At 40.5% G+C, this 21545-nt stretch overlaps 1 protein-coding gene across 5 annotated transcripts in view; it reads left to right on the forward strand.

Annotated features, from left to right (window-relative positions):
- Nucleotides 1-21545, forward strand: part of Foxp1 (forkhead box P1) — a 526824-nt gene that overhangs the window by 173188 nt on the left and 332091 nt on the right. For 4 of the 5 annotated variants that reach the window (XM_045134139.1, XM_045134138.1, XM_045134137.1 and 1 more), the window contains exon 3: nucleotides 4791-4852. The exons of the other annotated variant lie outside the window; for it this stretch is intronic. The gene's annotated coding sequence lies outside the window, so the exon portion shown is untranslated. The remainder of the gene's footprint in view (nucleotides 1-4790; nucleotides 4853-21545) is intronic. 5 annotated transcript variants of the gene reach the window in all.

Genomic DNA, 21545 nt, shown 5'->3' on the forward strand with positions numbered 1-21545 from the left:
TCTACTAGAATGGACCCCACAGTTAGGCTCTTGGGACATAGTGAGGGTCCTAGAAGGAGAGGGAAAGGTGGTAAAATGTTCTTCAAGGGATAGAAGGGAGATTTAGAAAATGCTATCATAGTACATTTCTGTGATAGAGACAATGAAGGACAGGCAGCATTTGTGAAGCACTAGCCATTGCTGGTGTCCCAGGCTGCCTCTGGTTACAGAGCTGCGCTTGCCCAGGAGACAGCCTATTTCCTGTGTCCTTTCCTCTCCTTTTCCTTGTTCTTCTCCACTCCACTGACTCTGTTCTTCTCCTTCTCTCTTACCCCCTTTCCTTTCATTCTGTCTTCCTTTCAATTTCTACAAATCCAGAGTTCTAAGTAAGGGCAGAGGCAAAAACCTTAGGGTTATTTTTTTTTAGTGGATTTTCTAAAGTACAGAAAATAAAATGACCCTTGTGTTACCATTTCTCATTCAGTCAAACATGTACTGATATCTTTCTGTTTTCTAAGAAATCATTGAAAAATAAGACAGGAAAGCCAAAATGAGTTAAGATTGCCTACTTAAGGAAACAGTACTCCTTGGGAATTGGCCCATTTGGACCCATTTTCACCAGTGAAGCCTGTGCTTTTAAGTGGGGGTGGGGGGAGGTGGGGTGTGGGAAATCTGTGTCACACTCCTGTACTTCAGGGAGGGAAGGCTTCTTGTGTCCTACCCCTGAGACATCGCTCCCACTGTCTTCCTGGGGTTGGCTCTGAACATCTTTCTGTCCCCAATTAGGCTGGTCCACACTGGGCTGGCCCCAGCATATGCTAAATTGAGGACTGAGAGGGATTCCGAGGGTCACTCTCCACTCAGTTCTGTGGGATTAAATATTGTGAATGATGATGGAGGAATACTGGTATCAGTCATTTGTTTGGGCTTCCATGAATAACAAAGGGGGGGGACACAACTATTGAGAAATAGTTGAGAATATTGAGAAAATTAGAGGATGTGTTGTTCTTTGCAGCCTCATGAAATGAGATCACGCTGCCACACTTACCTGAGACTCAGTTCCAGTGGTCTGTGCCCTTTAGCACTTGCTATTACATAATAATGTGGGTTGAGTGAGGGGCAGCCTAAGAAAGAGTAGCTTTGAAAGCATGGTAGTGCACTTGGAGTACGCTTCTAGCGATTGAGAGGCAAGGATGACTGGACATGAGAGAAAGACACTTTGATGGCATGTAAAGCCATGGTGTTTTTTTTTTGTTTGTTTGTTTGTTTTTGTTTTTTGAAGTAGGGTCCCACTCTAGCCCAGGCTGACCTGGAATTCACTATGTAGTCTCAGTGTGGCCTTGAACTCTCCTTCTACCTCTGTCTCTCGAGTGCTGGGATTAAAGTTGTGCGCCACACACCCGGCTCTGTGTGTTTCTTCATGGCCTCTCTGGCCAACTTGTAGCTTTAGGTAAATGACATTCGCCATCAGCAGTGAAGAAAGCATGGAAAATTCTAGTGTTCACAGGATCTTAAGTGTTGCAGAGGATGATAGAAAAGAAAGTAATCAATTTCTATTTACCCTATGCCTGCCTCACTTTTAACATCTAAAATCAGCAGGAAACTTAAAAAAGAACAGGAGAAAAAGAAAAAGAAATAACCATTTGTATGGTGACAACCTTCTTTTAAATGAAGACAAGTGGGCTGGAGGGGAATATATTCTTTTACCTTGTGTCTCTTATTTTTTTTTTTAAACTTAAAAGCTTTACATAATGGTTTAATTTTAGTTCTGGGGCCTGTGCTGCCAGTAATCATACAGGTAAATAGTTGATATATTTGAACAGTACAAGAAACTGAATGAGTACAGTTTTGGAAATGGAAGTTTTCATGCATTGGGAGAAAGGCAAAATGCACATTTTTTTCCCCCAAGTTGTTGATTTCCAACTCTTAGAAGCCCTTAGTGCTGCTGGCTCAGGCCCCAGGGCTACCCTCTGATTTTCTTGTCTCTTGTATTGACACATTTCTTGTCGTTTAGCATGATGGCAAACAGCTGTTGAACTCTTCATCTTTTTCTTTGCAAAACTCCAAACACAGCATTCAAATGACATGGCTAACAGGTCTCTGTCTAAAAACTAAAATCAACAGAAATAAATTAATGAGTGGTCAAGTACATGTGTGCATTAAAATTTATGGAATGTATTTCACACCTCACTGCCGATATTTTATGTATAAGTGAAAATTAAATGCAGCTAATTTTTGTATTGCTTTAGTGCATATAGAGTGGAGGGTCAGCGGTAAGATTGTGTTGTTATATTCTTTTCGCTTTTACTAACCACCCCCAAAAGAAAAAGACTGGGGGTGAGCCAGCTTGTGTGTTTGCTGCATGTTCCTGTATGTAATGTACCACGTAGGCAGCTGAGCAAGCTAGCAGGCCAGGCTCTTACCTGCAAATGTTCTGCAGGTTCAAGTGCAGCACTATAAAGACAACTTTATTCAAAGTAGGCATTTTCAACAGTTTTCTTTTTAAATTAAAGTTTAATGAGGTCCAATTGTTTGCCAGGCCTATATGATAGCACATCTCATCTGCATTGCAAAATCTGATACTATAGGTCCTTCTGCCAAACATGCAAAAAGAAGACACAGTGCAATAGATAAACGTATAAATTAGCTTGGAGTGCATGCTTTGGAGAAAGTCTCAAGGAAAAATGAGGCAGAAAAGAGCCTTCTTTGCTTTCCGTTGAGAGGTTTCTGCCAGAGTTCATCTACTCTGCTGTTAGGAGTTTGTGAACAACGGGCATGTAGCTCAGTGGTACGTGTTATATCCTAGTATGAGTACGACCCCGAGTTTGATCCTGAGTGCTGCAAAGAATACAGGCATACCTCCATGCATACATAAATAAGGAAATAAACAAATAAAATATGTTGTGTTGAAAATTTTGTTGTGTGTGTGTCTGTGTGTGTTTGCCGGTGCTCATGTGCTGTAGTGCGTGTGTGAAGGTGAGTGGGAAACGCTGAGTGTGTCCTCTTCTTCCACCTCATTTGACCCAGAGACTCTTGTTCACTACCACTTTTACCAGGCTCGCTGGTCTGTAAACTTCCAGGGGGTTCTCCTGTTGCTGGCTCTCTTCTTTCCATAGTTGTGCAGGGATGACAGACAACTGCTTTTTACTTGGGTTCTGGGGATCTAAATTTAGGAACCCACATTTGCACGGCAAACACTGAACCATTGCTCCTACCCCCTTTGTAGGAATTGTGGAGGTAAAAGTTTCTCATGTGGGATTGCTGCAGTCCCTGTGTGGAGTGGTGTTCCAGGCAGATCTGAGCAGCACGTCCCCTGACTGACCATCATTGCAACTTTCCTACTTGGTCGCCGCTTACCATGAAACGTACCCTCGCCATTGCTGAACCAATCCCAGGGACATATATCAGCAGGAAAGCACACCAATTTCATTTTCAATTTGAGTTGTTTTGTGTAAAAACAGAAAGATTTGGGGGCAGGTTGCAAAACAGTAAATTTAGGTCTCACTGCTAGGGTTTTCCCCCACCCCAGTGGTGAAGATGTATGGTGAAAACCTCCAATTTCCTCTTACAGTAAACGTGAAAACGATGGTTTCACCCAGAGCCTGTGTCTTTTTCCAATCAGAGTGGCAAGAATATGCATACGCTTGTGGTGGAAATGTCATAAATTGGCCTCAGACCAATTCCTCAAAGAGAATCCACCAAAGAGCCACTTGAAAATGTTTAGCCCTAGTGAGGGAAGACGGGAGTCTCCTGAAAGCTCTCTGCCTTTGCACTCTCCAGGCTGACAGCAGAGGGGTAGCCAGACATAGGTCCATGTGAAATAAAACCACTTTATTTCAGTATGTAGTTTCAGGCTGGCATTGAACTCATAGCAATGCTCCTACCTCTGCCTCCCAAGTGCTAGGATTAAAGGAATGCTTAGCTTCCATGCTATTCTTAACGTGGAGCAAAAGGATATTAACATGTTGGTAAAATGATAATATGATTTCAGGATCTTAAGGAAAAAAAAAAAAGAGCATTTGGTCAAAGGATATGGACTGAGTCCTGTTGGTAACTTGATCTAAAACAACAAATGTTTTTCTTTTCACTCATGTCATATGTTGATCCCAGTTACATAGGCAGAAAGAGGCAGCTTGTAACATTTCCTCAAGAATCAAACAAGGTTTTGCATAACAGAGGTTAGGGATGCAAGAGGAGATGCTGTCTTTGTGTTTGAGGAACAGGATTTCAAGTGTTTATTTCACCTGATATAAAACATTTTTACCTCACATAGTGGATCTGGTCACCTCTGAGTAGCTTTCACCAGCAGTTAACTGCCCTCCCACACCCTTCCTTAAACTGAAAATGGTGGCATTTTGGTTCAGTTTGAAAGGTTCAAAGTGGCAGAACGCATCATGTTTACAAGGACAAATGCTCTTCCAAAGAGGACAAAAAAAAAAAAACAAAAACACCCTTGTTTTAATGAAATCAGAGATGTGGATAGGAACCAAACAGACACATGTTCAAGTGGCAATATGGTTTTCAAAAACAGAGCTCTTTGAGTCACGTCTTATTTCACATGAAAATAAATTGATAGATGGCCAGATGAGAAAAAGTTCATAGCAAAATTTGAAATGTTTCACCTTGACTTTTTCCGCCCCTGCTGTCTTTGCTTTCTGAGCAGCTCCAGATGAGTGTAGATTCCAGAGCTGTGAGCGTCACTTGCCAGTAGATACAGTTCTCTGCCTTGTTGTTTGCTGGAGGTGATCCTGGGCAGTTCTTGTCACTGCCTCCCTTGACATTCAGATTTTGACATTCTCTTTTGTTTTCAGGGTGAGAAGTGACCTTTTGTGGTGACTATAACTGAAGATTGCTGTTACAGAAGCCAAAAAAGGTACATCCAAACATAATTAGTGGAATTGTGTCTAGAACCCTGTCTTTGAAGACTTTAAACTTGGTTGTTTTTTGAGCTTTTTTTGTTGTTGTTATTAAATATCCCTGCACTGGTATGTAAGTTTGTATGCCACTTATTTTTAGAAGTTTTAAAAATTTCTCCTTAAAAATAATATACAGATTCATTCCAACCCCCAAACACTTTCCCCTGTTTGTTGAAGCTGAAGTTTAACTAAGTTTGCTTGTAGATTGGGTAGGTTTAGAGTTAGGAATGATTCAGAAAATGCTTCAAGCAAGAGACACACACATGTCAGTGTTCTGTGTGGAGTGGTGTCAGCCAGTGGATGCTCATCTGGTTGCTGTCTAATCAGCTTCTTTTAGAAATTAACAGTCAGGCTCCATAGCAACAACACCACGTTGATGTCACTGACGAGTGAGTGTTGTAGGGCATAGCCCTGGAATGTCAGCACCAGTCTGCCTTGTTCTCTTGACCTTGCTTAGAATCAAATGAGTACTTGATTTTAAAATTAGAAGTTTGCAGACAGAGCCTGTTGTAACCTGATGAATGAAAGCCAAGTTTAATTTGCTAAAACTCATGTACATTTTTTAAGGATTGGAGAAACGGCATGCCAGTTAAAATGGTTATGGATGCTCCGTATTCACTTGGCTTCAGCAGGATGGCTACAGCAGATAAGGCAGCAACTGGCCAGAGATAGTCTTGGAGGCCATTTCCACATCTGATCTTTCTCCAACACTATTGCTGACATCTTACCTTTTTGGCTTTTCACAGTTCCACATAATAGATTTATTTCCATTTTAGAACAGGTTACTATTATTATTATTATTGTTCTTATTTTGGTATGGCTGTATCCAGTCTTTGCAGATTTTGCTAAGTTAATGTTTATGTGTTTGTAAGATACAGATTTCCTACTCCAGTTGAAGGAGGATGTTTTTTTTTTTTTAAAAAAAAAAACAAACCTCTATCATGTGAAGATTGTTTGATTAGTTTTATCTTTTATCTCAGATCACTTATTGGTTCTAGACTGCATGTGAAAAGAATAGATTTTCTTTTCTTTTTAAGATTTTTTTTAAGCTATTTTCTGGCTTGTTTGATTTAAGCCAAAAAAAAAAAAATAACTTGTTTTATCACAATCTGTGCGGATTCCTTTAAATCCTTTTGGAAGAATCTCGGAAGCCTCTGAGGAAGACGCATGTCCATCAGTGTCCCACACAGAAAAGATTGATCCCCATAGTACTGGAGGTGGTCAGCCACAGCAAGAGACAGTGATGTGCTTCCCTTCACTGGGACTCAGTTTAGAAGTTTGCAAACTTTCTCTCTCATGGGCCATTTAGTAAGTATTGTCTGCTTCCAGGGGTATCAGCCATTTGGTCTGGTCCCCAAAACTTCCAGGGTAGATCCAAATCCAAGATGTCTCTCAGGCCATGTCCTACTAGGAATGGAACTGATCTCATTCTGTTAGCGAAGGTTGCCATAAGTGCTGAAAATTGGGATTCCACAAAGTTGGAAAGAGGGTGACCCAGTAAGAGGCAGCACTGTGAATCAGAGGTGGGGTTCTTGTGTAGAGAATCCAGTCTTCAGTAGTGCTCCAGACAGGAGCATCACCCGTGGATTTTTCTCTGGGGTACCCTGTGAGCGTGAGTGATGTGTTATCTTTACAATGTCTGTACTTACATCTGTTTGGTGTTAATTGCTCAAAGTTAATAATATCATAGTTTGAGGGGAACACTGCTGAATAGAGCATCCAGGAATTTGTCATTAGAGTTAACTGAGACAAGTAACTCCACATTTTTTTTTCTAAATACTATTTCTTTATAATTCTAGTTAATGGCATGATCTGTTTTTTCATTTGGTATCCTACAAATAAGGCAGCCCTATGGCAAAGTTTATGGAGCCTGAAAATAGTTTGTTTTCCTAATCCCTTTCATGAACAAGGGAAACTGACTTGCATATCCACAGTGTTTCTCTTCAGACTCTGAGGAAAAGTTTTTGCTTCATTGATGTAGATTTTCCCATTTCCACTTTTGTTATCTTTGTTTTTGTTCTTCTTTACATCATCTCCATTTTTTGTTTGCTCTTTAATGATCATTTAATTACTTAACATCTTTTCTCCTAAATTATCCAGTCCCTCTGTGTTTGACCCAACTTTCAATTTTAAAAAAGTGAGTTAGGGTTTATAGTATCAAATAAGAAAAAAAAAAAAGTGTAGTTTTTTCCCCTTTAAACAAGCTCAAAATCTTTCAAAGACAAATCCATATGTGTGTATATGTGTTATATATAATAGAAAAAAAAGATGCTAGAAATATAAAATAAGGGCATATAGAATGAGTTTAGTTGTATTTCTTCCTGATGAGAATTTTTAAGAGCAATTCTTGCTTTCTAGTGATGGACAAAAATTAGCGTATTATTCTCACTACCAGAGGATGTGGATTTCAGCCACCACAAGCATCTCAGTATATACTATGCCCCAAATTTGAAATCTGGGAATCGTTAACTGTCAGTATTAATGCAAATCAATGTGTTCATTATGGGAACAACTGCTTATGTGTGCTGAAGTAGATGAGCTAATTCAGAGAAATAGATGAAGCCATTTAAAAAATTTAGATCAGAAGGTTTGAAAAATTATAAATAATAGTCATCATACTTGCTGGTAGTGATGTTCACAGTTTTCTTACAAGTACATCTGAGTGCTTTATACAATGTATCTGGTTGCTGGTACTCCCGAGAGATCATGGGCAATTATTACAACCTCTGCTTCACAGGGTGGGAAAGTGGTACCATCGTTGATAAGTAACCTACCCAAAGTCATCTACAATGACAAGTTGGAAACTGAAAAGAGAACATGGCTCTGGTCATGATTATGTCCATGTCATTCCTTCATGGCTGCAGTGGCTTGGCGGTTTAGGGAAGGTTTCTGTGGCATTTTTCTCTCATTTCCCCTCACTATTGATAATTCACTCATGAGCAGTTTGCTTAAAACTTACCCCAATTTGTAAAGTCTCTCATTTTATATTTGATCTTGAGTGACTGCAGCTAAAGATGATCCATAAGCCCATGTGTTTGTAGTTAAATGGCATCTCTAAATAGTAGGCATTCACAAGCTTCCCATTTTTCATAGTGTCTTCTGTGGGTTTTTCACATGGGTGTATGATACGTGTTACAAGCATAGAGGTCGGGGACAACTCTCAGGTTAGTCCTCATCTCTCACCTTGTTTGAAGCAGAACTTGTTACTCTTGATGTTTTTGGCCAGGTTAGCTCTTCCTGAGGTCTCTGGAACCTTCTGTCTCTGCCTCCCATCCTTCCTTCCCTGAACTGGGATTGCAGAAGCCGGCTCTGCCTTCTACCTTTTACGGGGTCCAAATGAGGCTTGACTGGCTGTTACTTCACTCAGTGAACTCTTTCCCTAGCCCCAATATGTTTTGATAACTCATTTATTTGTGAGAAAGTGAAGAAACTATCCACAAAAGAGCATATGCATGTCAGTTTGTTTCCATCCCAGTTTGAGCTGTTTCATGTTAAGTAAAAGAGCTACAATGCATGCACACCTATCCTGTGTCTTATGTGTTGCAAATGAGAGTTCTTGATTAAAATAAATTAAAAGTGCTCATCTATTTGAAATATATTGGTTCTTTTGGAAGTATATGTTTACATGAGTTATTATTGACTTAATAGCAGTAATAATTCTGAAACCAACAATCTCTTTCAAGTGATATTTTTATAGCATTCAGCATTTGATAGCCAGGGTCATGGCACATACCTGTAATCCCAGCACATTCTAGGTGATGATGGTGAATCAGGCATTTAAGGCCAGTGTTACCCATATAGCAAGTTCAAGACTAGTCAAGGGTATATAAAACAAATTTTTAAAACAGCAGTTAGCAGTTGAATTATATGATTATTAATTAATGGTGTTAATTCAGTATAAGAAAGTATTCACTGCAAAACTAGATAACCATCTTGGCTGGAAAATGTTGCATAAACTGGCTTAGTTAGGTATAGAGTGTACTCTGCCTAAACACAGGACATCTCCACATCTGGATGAGTGTAGATTGTGATATTGAAGAACCCCTAACATGAGATGCCTAGAGTAAAGGAGAAGTTGACTTCTTGTTTCACAATCTAGCCAGTCGACTTTAGCCAGGTTGGTCCCTTGTATCTGCTATCTCCACTCTTGGGGCCTCCTTATCTGCTTGGCTAAACTCAGTTGTCATACCGTGGAAAACAAGCAATTTTCTTTCAAGCAAAATTTTGAAAATTGTTCACATGACACCTCCTTGGCATTTAATGGGTGAATTTATGGTCACATGGGTTCAACAGGTTCCTAGAGATGCTGGGAGATGTCTCTGTCTCAATGGCCAGAAGTCTATATAGTCTCTTAATGGGTTGAATTTGTCCAATCCAACAATTTCCTTCATTCATTCACTCATTTAGATAAACTTCCATGTACATTAATTCTTACCATGAAGGTGGAGTCTCTGTCCTCATAGAGTTTATGTCCTACAGTGAAAGCTGCACATGGATGATGATGTTAGGAAAAGTTAGTATTAGTTACTACTTGAAAGCGGTTTGTAACCAGAGGAGGCTGTTGGGACGATAGGCTTCAGCACTGTTCCGTATGTAAGTTTGACCTCATTGTTTTGGTTTTCTTCACATTAGTTCTCTTCTGATTGTCAGGCTGGTTAGTGTTTTGTGTTTAGCTTTCTCAAGATTATAATTCATATACAATAGAATTCACCCCTTTAAAGAAGGTTTACTATCCAGTTGCTTTTAGTATGTTCAACCATCTTGCAACCATCTTGCATAGTTTTTGGGCACTGCATCATCCAAGAAAGAAATTCTACTGTCAATTAGCTGTCATTCACCATTCCACCCTCCACCCATCCCACTGGCAACAGCTAATCTACTTTCTGTCGGAATCACACAGTCTGTGTCGTTTTGTAACTACCTTGTCTCACTTAGCATAATGCTTTCAGAGTTCACTTAAGGCACCTGAAATTTTAAGCTGCTTACAGTCTGTTGAGTTCTGAATCCTAAGTCCAATAGAGTGGTTGTCTGACGTTTGCTTGGCCAAGATAGAATCTGGGGAAATTACTGATGTGGCCTCTCGACAGATCAACATCCTAATATAAGTGTTTACATTTTAAATTAGCTGCTTTTAAATATTGTTAGCCACAGTTCTAACCTTACTGACTCTATAAGCAAGAGCTGCCTCTTTTTGATTGCCAGTTTCAGAGAAAAAATTTTAAATGCTGTCTTTCAGAGAAATATAGTCAATAGAATTCATTTTCAAGGAGAGACACATGATATAATACACACGAATGATTACTTTGTGTGTGTGTGTGTGTGTGTGTGTGTGTGTGTGTGTGTGTGTATGTGTGTGTTAGATATTTCTGTACATACTGGTGCATGTGTGTATACATGGGTGCAGGCTAGAGGACAACCTTGGCTATAGTTTTGGTTATAGTTTCTCAGGTAATGGCCACCATTTTTTTTCTTTTGAGACATGGTCTCTCACTGGCCTACAACTCTCCAAGTAGACTAGATTGGCGGGCTACTAATGCTCAGGGGTCTTGCTGTCTCCACCTCCACATTGTCAGGTTGATAAGCACCATCCTCATGTCTGTAATGCAGGCTTCTCACTGACTGAGCCATCTCCTTGGCCCTGGTGAAAGCATATTTCCTAGTAAAAACTACATTTTGCTGCAGTGATCGGGTAGCCACATTTAAAGCACAAAAGGCTAATAACAAATGATTTTGACCATTTTTTTCTTTTCAGTTTGTAGTCTTCACAGTTGAAATCAGGGCCTCACACACGCTCAGCAGGACTTTCCCACTGAGCCACATTCCTGGCCCTATCCATGCTTTTAAAATGATGGTCTTGTGTCTCACTTGCCAGTGGCAACAGTTTTCCAACTGCTCACCTTGAGCATTGCAAGAAGAAGTCCTCATGTGAGGTGACAACCCGTCAACTTATCAGAGCTATAGGAAATCATACTTTTCTTTTATCAATTCAGACCCCTCAGGAAGAAATTTGTCTTATAATTACACAAGAAAACCCTACAAGGTATCACCTCTGTGTTGACCTCGTCAGTATTCCCCCTCAGTTCGCAATAACACCCAGGACCTCAAAAGAGCAATAGTATTACTCACAATAGAACACTTCCTGCACAAGTTGATTCTTGTCATGGCAATCTGCCCAGGGCTCTGTTTGAGTTTGCTGTTTGTGGTATCTTTTTAAAAGACTCCTGGTGATTGGACTCTGTAAATATGAAATCATGAATCATCATCTATTCTGTACCCCTGATGCAAACTAATAAATTTCTGTGGCCTTTAGCTAAAGGGTGATGGAGAATAAACATGAAAAACATGAAATCTTTGTACTCTTTACAAATCCATTCTTTTTGAAGTATGAATATCGTGCAGCTTCCCCCTTGAATTTTATATATTAGTATGTACATAGCATATAATTAAAGGTAATTACATGTTTTGTTAATTACCTGACAGTATGATAAGTTACATACAATTATTCTTAATTAAAAAAGCAAACTCCCATCACTGGATGGACTGTGATTACTGCAGTCCACTGGTTGGTGGGGAACGTGGAAGGCTCACCTTTCCTTTCAGGCCTTTTGCTGGAGTTTGGTCCATCTCTTGCGAAGAGTGCTGAACAATCACTGGAGGTCAGAGCCTACGTCAGAAAATCCATTCACTAAAGATTTCATGTTTGAGAGTTAAGATTGGTGATTTTCAAAGTGGGCATTGGGACCAATTTATCAATTAGTGAATCAATTGGGTGGGCTGTACTTGAGACTCTTTAAATGAAATGAACATGCATTAGAATAGAATTTTTAAAAATGTACCACATGCTGTGTACTTAATGAAGCTTTTTAAACTTATGAGTACTATCTTTGTAATGTAAAGTCTATTCATTCTATAGGGTTCATTGATTAATTTACTTGTTCATTCATGTCTTTATTAAATGCCTGACCTGGATGCTACTAGCCACATGTGGCTATGGTGTTCTTAATATGTGGTTAGCTAGAACTTATGTGTGCTTTGTGCATAAATACATAAAGTACTTCAGAGCATTTAGATGGAGGTCATTTACCGACTATATGTTGAAATGGTCATGTTGGATCTTTTGAGCTCAGTAAAACTATGAAAGTTCATTTCAACTGCATTTTTACCTTCAACATTAACAGTTACAGTGACAGGCAGGTCAAGCCTTGTGCTTTTGCTGGACAGCATTAGTGGGGATTCAGCAGTCAGCAGCAGCTACTAAGCCCTCTTCTGATTGCCCTAGAAGGTAGGGCCAGGCAGTGGGAACATAATAAATTAGAAGAAGGCAGGATGGTTGGGGGGGTCAGACTGCCAGGGGAGGTGACACTGCGAGTGGGAGATCCAGGTAAGTCTCCTTTTGGAGTTGATGGTTCTGAGCATGTTCTAAAGAGATCTGGTCCAGCTGCAGCAGAAACCAGGCCATCAAGCTGGAAGGGTCTTGGGGGACATGGTAAGGAACAACAGAGGTAGATGGAGTGGCTCATTATAGGATAGTAAGTGACCCACTCCTGCTTTAAACGGATTACTCCAAATGCCGGCTTGAAAATAGTGTGAGGCCGTGGAAGGGAGGCCAGTTAAGAGAGCATTGGCTAATGCCAGTGGGATCCAGTGAACGCCAGAGCACTTAGGCTGGAAGTGGCTCTTGGGGTGGTAATAAGTTATTATGTTCAGGATTTATTTAAGGTTGAACCAAAGGATTTTCTAGTGGAAAAGGGTTGAGAAGAATTCTGTCAAGAATGACTCAGATTTGTGTCATACTGATTGGATGTTAGCAATAGGATTCACTGATGGATTGTTAGGCAGGGGTGGCCAACTCTTCTTTTTTGTTATTATTTTACTTTTACAGGTCTGTGTTTGTGTGTGGTATGAATGTGCATATGTGTATTCATACATGTGTTGGTGCACATGTGTGAAGGTGTGTGTGTACAGGTGTATGAACTTATGTGGGGGTCAAAAGATAACTTTGGGTGTCCTCAGAAATGCCTTCTACCTTTTTTTGTGACTGAGTCTCTCAGTGGCCCAGAGTTTATTAATTTAGCTAGTCCGGCTAGCAAGCAAGGCCCAGGGATCCTGCTGTCTCTGCTTCCTCAGCTCTGGGATTACAAGTACACAGCAGTATGCCCAGCTTTTTTTACATGAGTTCCGGGGATCTTAGGTCCTTGTGCTTGCAAAGCAAGCATTGGTACACATTGAGCTATCTCCTTCGCTCTCACTATGAAACTGTGTTTCGTAGTAAGCCAGCTCTTTGATGAACTTAGTTAATTTGAAAGATTGATAAAGCCGTCAAAGACTACCTATATTAGTAGAAGGTAAAGGGGTTCGACTGACTTGTGGCTCCAGTTCAAACTCATTCCTTAGTAATCTAGAGACTGTGCTAACCACACCAGACTGTGATGCCACTTAGAATAGTAAAATAGAGTATTCTACGTAGAGAGACATAAGTGCTGCTTCTGGCACAGCCTTGTACCCAATCCCAAATCACAAAGCCACTGAATCAGAGGATGGTAGGAAAGGAAAAAGACAAGCCACAGTACTCTATTGTTCTCTCATCTCGGATCTCAGTCTGTACCATGGTAGATGTGAGGTTGCATGGGCTGTGGAGAAATTTGTGACCTTAACAAATAATAGTGTGGAAAGATACCAACAGCTCTAAAAACAACACAAGCCACCAGTGTTAGCTATTCCTTGCTGTGTCAAAAGTACCAGAGAAAAGCAGTTTCAAAGGAGTGGAAGTAAACTTTTTAACAGGGAAGGTTTAGAACACTTGGGAGTCCCTTCCTCTATATCATAGCTTTCTTGGTGTGCACACACAACCTGATGCCTTACATTTCTTACATATTCTTGTGAATCCTCCATTGATGGCATCCAGCTAGACTATTTCTAGAAGATAATCAAATGGCCATGTGTGTCTATGTGTGTGTATGTGTGATATGTAGGTGTGTGCATGGCCGGGCATGCCAAGGCGTGCATGTGAAGGTCAGAAGACAACATGCAGATGTTGATCTTTCCACTTTGTTTGAGACAGGGTTTTCTTTGATGTTTTGCCCTTAAGAAGGGCAGACTAGCTGGCCTGTGAGCATCAGGATCCTCTGATTGCAACTTGCATTGCAGTAGGCCCATTGAAATTACAGACACGTGTGACCCCACCCATCTGGCTTTGACACGGGTGCTAGGGATTTGAACTCCAGGCTTGCATAGCAAATGCTTTTAACCACTGACTCAACTCCTCATCCCTACCTACATATTTTATATTTACAGCAAGAAATTCTTATGAGTTTCATATTTTTGTTCTGATTATATGTGCAATCATCACAGGGAAAGTTAAGCAATAAGATGTCAGACCAAATTAAAAAAAAAAAGAAAAATCATCTAGAATCTTGACCCTCAGAATAGCGTAAATAGATACTTCAGTTTTTTTCTTTGATATATATGTGTGTATGTATTTTAATAAAATTATTCATATAAATTTAAAACTTAAAAAATATTTTTTGTTCATTTTTATTTGTTTATTTGAGAGTAACAGACAGAGAAAGAAAGAGGGAGATAGATAGAGAGAGAGAGAGAATGGGTGCATCAGGACTTCCAGCCACTGCAAACAGACTCCAGATTCGTGCACCCCCTGGTGCATCTGGCTAATGTGGGTTCTGGGGAATTGAGCCTCGAGCAAGGGTTCTTAGACTTCACAGGCAAGCACTTAACAACTAAACCATCTCCCCAGCCCTGAATTTAAAACTTTTTAAGAATCAAATATCATACCTTGAATACTTTCTTTGTCATGGCATTTATAGACTTTGTTTTTGTTTTTGTTGTTTTTGGGTTTTCAAGGTAGGGTCTCGCTCTAACCCAGGTTGACCTAGAATTCACTACGAAGTCTCAGATTGTCCTCAAACTCACAGCGATCCTCCTACCTCTGCCTCTGGAGTGCCAGAATTAAAGGCATAGACCACCACACTTGGCTTGTTTTTGTTTTGTGGCTTAGGGACAACCCAGTCTCTCTCATATGCTGGGTAAATGCTTTACCAGAGAGCACCGCTCCAGCTCATGACATATTCTCTAAGGCCTGTGCATTGCTGTGAACTACATTATCTTTGGATGTAATAAACACAGCTCCTCACCAGTGTTGAGTCTTGAGGCTGTGTCTAGGTTTTCTGCAGTAAGTTGTCCTAGGTACATACAAATGTTTAGTGGGTTCCATTACTTTAGATATATTCTTGGGAGATGGGTTCAAGAAAAGTTGTGGGGTTTCTCTAGTCTGCAAACATCTAAGTTTCTTGATTTTTAAAGTGTATTGCTTTCTTTCCTGCCAGTACTGGACGGAAGTGTTTATTTCACTGTCACTTGGCCAACATTTAGGTTCAACGTTCTTTGTCATTTAAATACTGGGAGAAAATAAAAGTGTATCTCTCTTGTTTTTTTTTTTTTCATTTACTTGAAGTTTTTGGCATGTTTGTATGTGAGTGGAATCTATGTGGTGGGGTGTGTGGTGCACATGTGCACATGGGTGTGCAGATGTGTGCACGTGCGGAGGCCAGAGAAGAACATCCCGTATGTTCCTCCTTTCACTCATCCGCCTCTTTCCTTGAGATAGAATCTGTCACTTACCCCAAAGCTGCTGTTTTTGCCTTTTTTTTTTTTCAGTTGGCACACCCCAATAGCCCTCTTGTCCCTTTCCCTACCATAAATGGGGTTATGGATATGTGTGACCATGCCCAACTGTTTAATGCGACTCCTGGGAAATAAAACGGGTGCTCTGTACCTTTCAGATCCTCATGCTTTTACCTTCCCCTCAGTAGATTCCTATTGGAATTTGTTGTTGACCATGAAGTCCATTAACTTTGTTTTGTTTGTTCAGGCTACCTGCATTTCTCCTTTGAATTATGCACAGTCTTCGGAGCAGAGGTGGGAGGGGGAGGGACATGGATGAAGCTAAGATACTGAGAATAAGGAAGGGCTAGCAGACTACTTGACCAGCAGCCTTCCTCTCAGAATTCACGTGTTACTTACTGCCCTCGATTCCTTCCTGTATTCCCTAATTCATTTGCTAAGTATTTACTTGTTGTGGATGGAACTTTTACACAGAGGCATTAGCGAACTAGCATGTAAGCCTGCTGTTGGATTGGGTGACTCGTTGCATTGTTCTGCATTGTGGACAAGCTGACCAATCTGCAGAAACTTCCCAGCATGGTGGAGCTGTCCAAAGCAGTGGCTCTGTTCTCCTTCTTGTGTCTTTAGCTGGTAACAGAACAGGTGCTACTTCTTCAGGTCCCCTCAGTGGTCGAGTATCACAGGCAGGAGTCACTTTCATGTGCTTCCTGTGCTCTCAAGTGAATAAGCTTGGCTAAGGTTCACTTTTCTACTGGGCTACCACCCCTGTGCCCTGACACTCCACTGGTCTGAATGAAGCCCGGCAGTGTCTGATAAGCCCGTAGATGCTGAAGACAGCCCTGGGATTTCAGGGAGCGCCTCCATTTGCAAGTGTTAAGTGATGTGCTCTCTACATGGTGTTCCAGAGACACGGAGGGTAGGATGGCATTCTTTCCTTGGCTTTTATTCTGTTGGTATGCCCCATCCAACTCTGCATGAAAAAATTAAAAGGAAGGAAAATGGGCAGGTAACCTGTGTTTCCTCTTCCTTCCTCAACCCTACTCAGACATCCCTGGGCTCAATGTTGATGAAGGCCAGGAGAGGTTAGAGCTAGGATTGATGGTTAAGCCATTGTCCCAGTGGTCAGGTTAGCATTGTGCTATCTCTTTCTTTCTTTCTCTCCCTCTATCTCTCTCTCCTTCCTTCTCTCCCCTTTCTCTCCTTCCCTATTTCCAGGAATCCACCTAGAAACTATATTTCTGTCTTTGCACTTCTCTGGTTCTTGTCACTGCTCTTTCAAAGTGGGATCATTTACTAACAGCAAATTCAGTGTTTCAAACACTAGTGTACTGGCTGAGAGGCAAGTTTTTTTTTTTTTCTCAGCCTGTGCTCTGGAGAAGCATGAATGTGGTTTGACTATGTTTGGAAGCCAGTTCTTGGGCATGGTTTTGGCTCTTTGAGTTCGGGTTCCCACCTGTGAAATGGGATGACAGCACCCACATTCTAGGGCCATTTTGAAGACCAAAAAGAATAGTGTTGCTTAAGAGATCAGGGTTCAGAGCCATGGTTCGATGCTCAGCTCTTCTTTGTTTATAACCAAGAAGCAACCAGGCTTTTCCTCATAAATTCAAAAACTAATTCTCTCCCCATGAAAAAGTTGGCAGATTCACAGATTTTTTTTTCAAGGGATCAAGTACTTAGCCCAGTACTTTATACACAATGCTTAGTAAATGTTGGCACAGATTGTGAGCTATTTTTATGACTACATGGTGCATGGACCATATAGTAAGTTCTCAAGGAGGTTAATTTTTATTGTTAATTAAAATTTTAAGATAATAAAAATATTTTAATATCTTATTTTATTAGAGAAAGCATAATAGAAATAAAAAAAATGAAACAGACATTCTGTCCCTTGGTCCCAAGTAGGGAAGCAAGTTAAGATCCTGAGTAGAAAGAAATGGCTTATGCTTACAGAGGGTGATAGTGCAGATGGAAATTATTTTCTGCCCTGGAAGAGGTGCCATCACAGAGGATGCCTGGGGCCACCCCATGGATCCAGCTGGCCTGTCTTTCTGTGTGTATGTGTGTGTGTGTGGTACAAGTGTGTGTTTGGGTGTGTGGGCATGTGTATGTGCCAGTGTGTGGAGGTCAGCGTTAGGTGTCATTTCTCAGGTGCCATTTGCTTTTTTGTGAGGCAGGATTTTTCACTGGCTTCTAATTTACCACTTAGGTAAACTGGCTGGCCACTGTGTTCCAAGGATCCTTTTGTCTCTACCTCCCCAGGGCTGGGCTTGCAGGCATATACCGGGCACACACCAACGTTCCTAGCTTTTTAAAATGTGGGTTCAGAGGATTGAACTCAGGTCCTCACATCATCAAGGCAAGCACTTTCCTGACTGAGCTATCTCCCTAGCCCTTGAGTAACCACTTAGGTGTATTATATCTTGGATTTGAGGATGAACAGTTTACAAATTATGGCCACTGGCACCCTGGTGCTCCTGAGATTAACCTGAGGGATCTGGGATTTTAGCTTTTCTGAAACCTGGATGGATTAGCACAGGAAGCTTTTCCAGGGCTCTTCATGACATCATGGGATGTCCTGTCATCTTATATAGAATAGATGCACAGACTATACTAAAAGAGCATTAGGGCTAGCCCTCATGATAAGCACCTGCAATCCCATATCTAAGAATGCTGAAGCAGGAGAAGTGTAAATTTGAGACAACCTGGGCTACAAATTGAGACTTGTTGGCTCATAAAATGAATCATAAAAAGAGCATTAGGTTCCTGCCCTGAGAGTACTTTATATGAGCAGGCTGGGCAGAAATTTCCTTATCAAGCATTCACTGGGCCATGGTCTCACACATGCATGTGCATGCACGTGGTGTGTGTGTGTGTGTGTGTGTTTGTTTGTTTGTTTGTGTGTGTGTGTGTAAAAGCCCTTTCTATCTGGGGACCATAAGGAAGGCTCTTTCCCAGTATTCAGATATGCTTTGAGGTAGCAGAAGATTGGCTTTTATAGACACATTTGGGAAGATTGGCCTTGACCTTGGTATTAAACAAAGGAGTCTGTGGTGACAACCTTTCCCCTGAAATCTCTACAATCCATCATTTTCAGTGAGTGGGCATGATATATTCATGAAGCATAACAAGGTCTTTATTTCTCTTTGTTCTTTCAAATGCATGTAGTTTGATTTTTCTTTACTTAAATATGATAATTGCAATTATATAAACAGGGATTGTGAGCCTAGGGGACTGGGCTCAGTGGATAAAGCATGAGGACTGAAGTTTTCATCCCAGCACCCACTTAAATTCAGGGTGCATGTGGTGGCCCATTTGTAATCCCAGTGCTTGAGATAGGTGGTTCTGGAAGCAGTCTGTCTGGCTAGTTAGATGAGCTGAATTAGCAACCTCTGAGCTCAAGTGAGGGACCTGCCTCGGTTAATAAGATGGAGTGTGAACAAGGAAAGCACCTTGTATCAACCAAGCACACACATGCAGACACACCCCACACATGTACACATGCATACTTAATACCCCATGCACACATATACTCAATAGCCAGTGAAGAAGGCAGTTGTAAGAGTGAACATGAATCAGAAAACAGACAGCTCTGTGAGGTCATTCACAGGTTCAGGCTTAGACCATTAGGCAACAGGCACTCTAGGAATCTCCATCTCTGCACATCTGTTCTAGAGTTAATCAGGAATTTCTAGTGACTTCTGAGCAGTGAAATGTACTTATCCAAAATTTACAAGCACTAAATGTGGAACTTGTACACATGATTTTGAAATAAAAAAGAGCATAGTTCCTAATAATTTTGGATATTAATGTCATATTATTATGTTGATACTTTCAACATGTTATACATAATCAAATGTACTATTTAGATTAATTTTATTTATTAAATAATTCTTTGAGAAAAAAATGAAATTATGTTTTCAGGTGCATAATATTTTTATTGGGAAACTCAATATAGACATATAGACAGAATTTTGTTGTCTTTCCTATTTTTTTTAAAAATTAGACATATGTTGCCATTGTCTTTCTCTAACATTTGACATATTGTACATTACAATTATTTGATTAGCAATGCATAGATGTTTTACAGTTTATTTAACCAATTCCACTCTCTTGAATCTACAAGACTGTACACAGTAGAGCTTTTATATTACCTTTGCAGGCCAGTACAGGAGGATATGCCTGCATGCATACGCACCCATAGGCACACTGACAAAAAGAATGCCTAGAGAGTAAGAGTGGCAGGGACCAGCTGCAAAGAGCCGATATGCAGGCCCATTACCTATTTTCACGACACAATGAGCCTCCCTGCCTCACTTGCTTACTGTGGCTTCACAAACTGCCCAGAAGCAATTGACATTCTTGAAGAGTCTTCCCTTATTTTTCTTTTCTTTCTCAAGGTAGGCTCTCACTCTAGCATGTAGTGTTAATGGTGGGCAGGCAAAGAAGATGTTTGTCAGAGACGCTTAGAGGTTAAAATTACTTTGCTATACTAGGTGAACTGAGTAGGGAACATGAAGATAAATGAGCTGTTACAGATAATATGTAGATTTCTTTACGTGTTTGTTGGTGTCTAATTCAGGACCTTACGCACACAAGGCATGTGTCCGACCACTGACCTGAGTCCCAAAACCCGGGTTTCTGAGATAAGCCTCTCTGGAAGGAAACTTAGTTGGCTTAGTTAGGAGAATGTTGGGGATCCCAGGTGTGAAATAGAACACCAATGAGATGGACCCCTCTCAGAGCTTTCAGGACAGAAATATTTATTATATAATATGTATTATGGAAGTAATATATTATATATATTACATATATATAAAGTACTTTTTCTCTTCTATAGCCAGAAAGACCATAAGTGTCTACATTTTATGATAAAAGTGAACTTGTAGATTATCCTTAGAACTATCTTACCATTCATCCTGATACTTTGTTCAGAAAATATCATTGCTGGAGACCGTAGGAAGAAAGCAGCTCGGAAAACAGAGAATATCAGCTGCAAGCAGTCAAGTTCACTATTCCACAATTTCTCACGAGTCTACAAAAACTGGTCACAAAAATAAACACGTGTTTGGTGATAGGATGGTAAGGCATCTTTTTCATCACTGGTTCTTTGGTGTTTGTAGATTTTTCTAGCTTGGTCATTTGTGCTGTATCTGCCTTTCCTTCCTATGCATTAGTATGGCTTAACTACAAATGGGAATGTCAAAGTTATATTATTATATTATTTTAGACTGAATGAAAACATGCTGAAAGACAGCCCCAGGTTATGTTGAAGATGAGAAAAGTCAGAAAAAAACAGATGGTATAAGCATAGCACAAGAAGATGAGGAACCATCCTACTTCGCAGACCCTGGGGTGTAACTGTACACCATGTGTGACCAGCAGGAACACACACACACACACACACAAAGAGAGAGGCCTCGCTGATGTCATTATTTGCAGGTTCCAGTGATTTTTCTAGGAAGTCTGTAAAAATGTCATATTTCCCCAAAAGGATGACGGAATAAAGTATTTCACCTGGTTTCTTGGATTCTGAATGAATATTGAATAATGAATATTTATTTTATTATTCATTTTTTTTATTTGAGAGAGAGAGAGAAGTAAAGAATGGGTGCAACAGGGCCACTAGCCACTGCAAAAGAACTCCAGATGTGTGCGCCACTTGGTGCACCTAGTACACGGGTACTAGGGAATCAAACGTAAGCTGTGCAGGCACACACCCGAACCACTAAGCCCTTTCTCCAGACCCAGTGAATACTTTTAAATTGTGCTTCCCTGGGTTTTGTTTTTGGTGTCAACAAAGATACCTGATTATCCAACTCTACCTGAGAAATGCCAGGTGTAATATTGTTTACAATCATGGAAGTTGTTAATAAAAAAAAATAAATTTAAAAAAAGCCTTAAGCTGGACGTGGTGGTACACGCCTTTAATCCCAGCACTCGGGAGGCAGAGGTGGGAGGATCGCCATGAGTTCGAGGCCACCCTAAAACTCCATAGTGAATTACATA

The sequence above is a fragment of the Jaculus jaculus genome, chromosome 14 (assembly GCF_020740685.1).
Source record: "Jaculus jaculus isolate mJacJac1 chromosome 14, mJacJac1.mat.Y.cur, whole genome shotgun sequence".
Lineage (NCBI taxonomy): Eukaryota > Metazoa > Chordata > Mammalia > Rodentia > Dipodidae > Jaculus > Jaculus jaculus.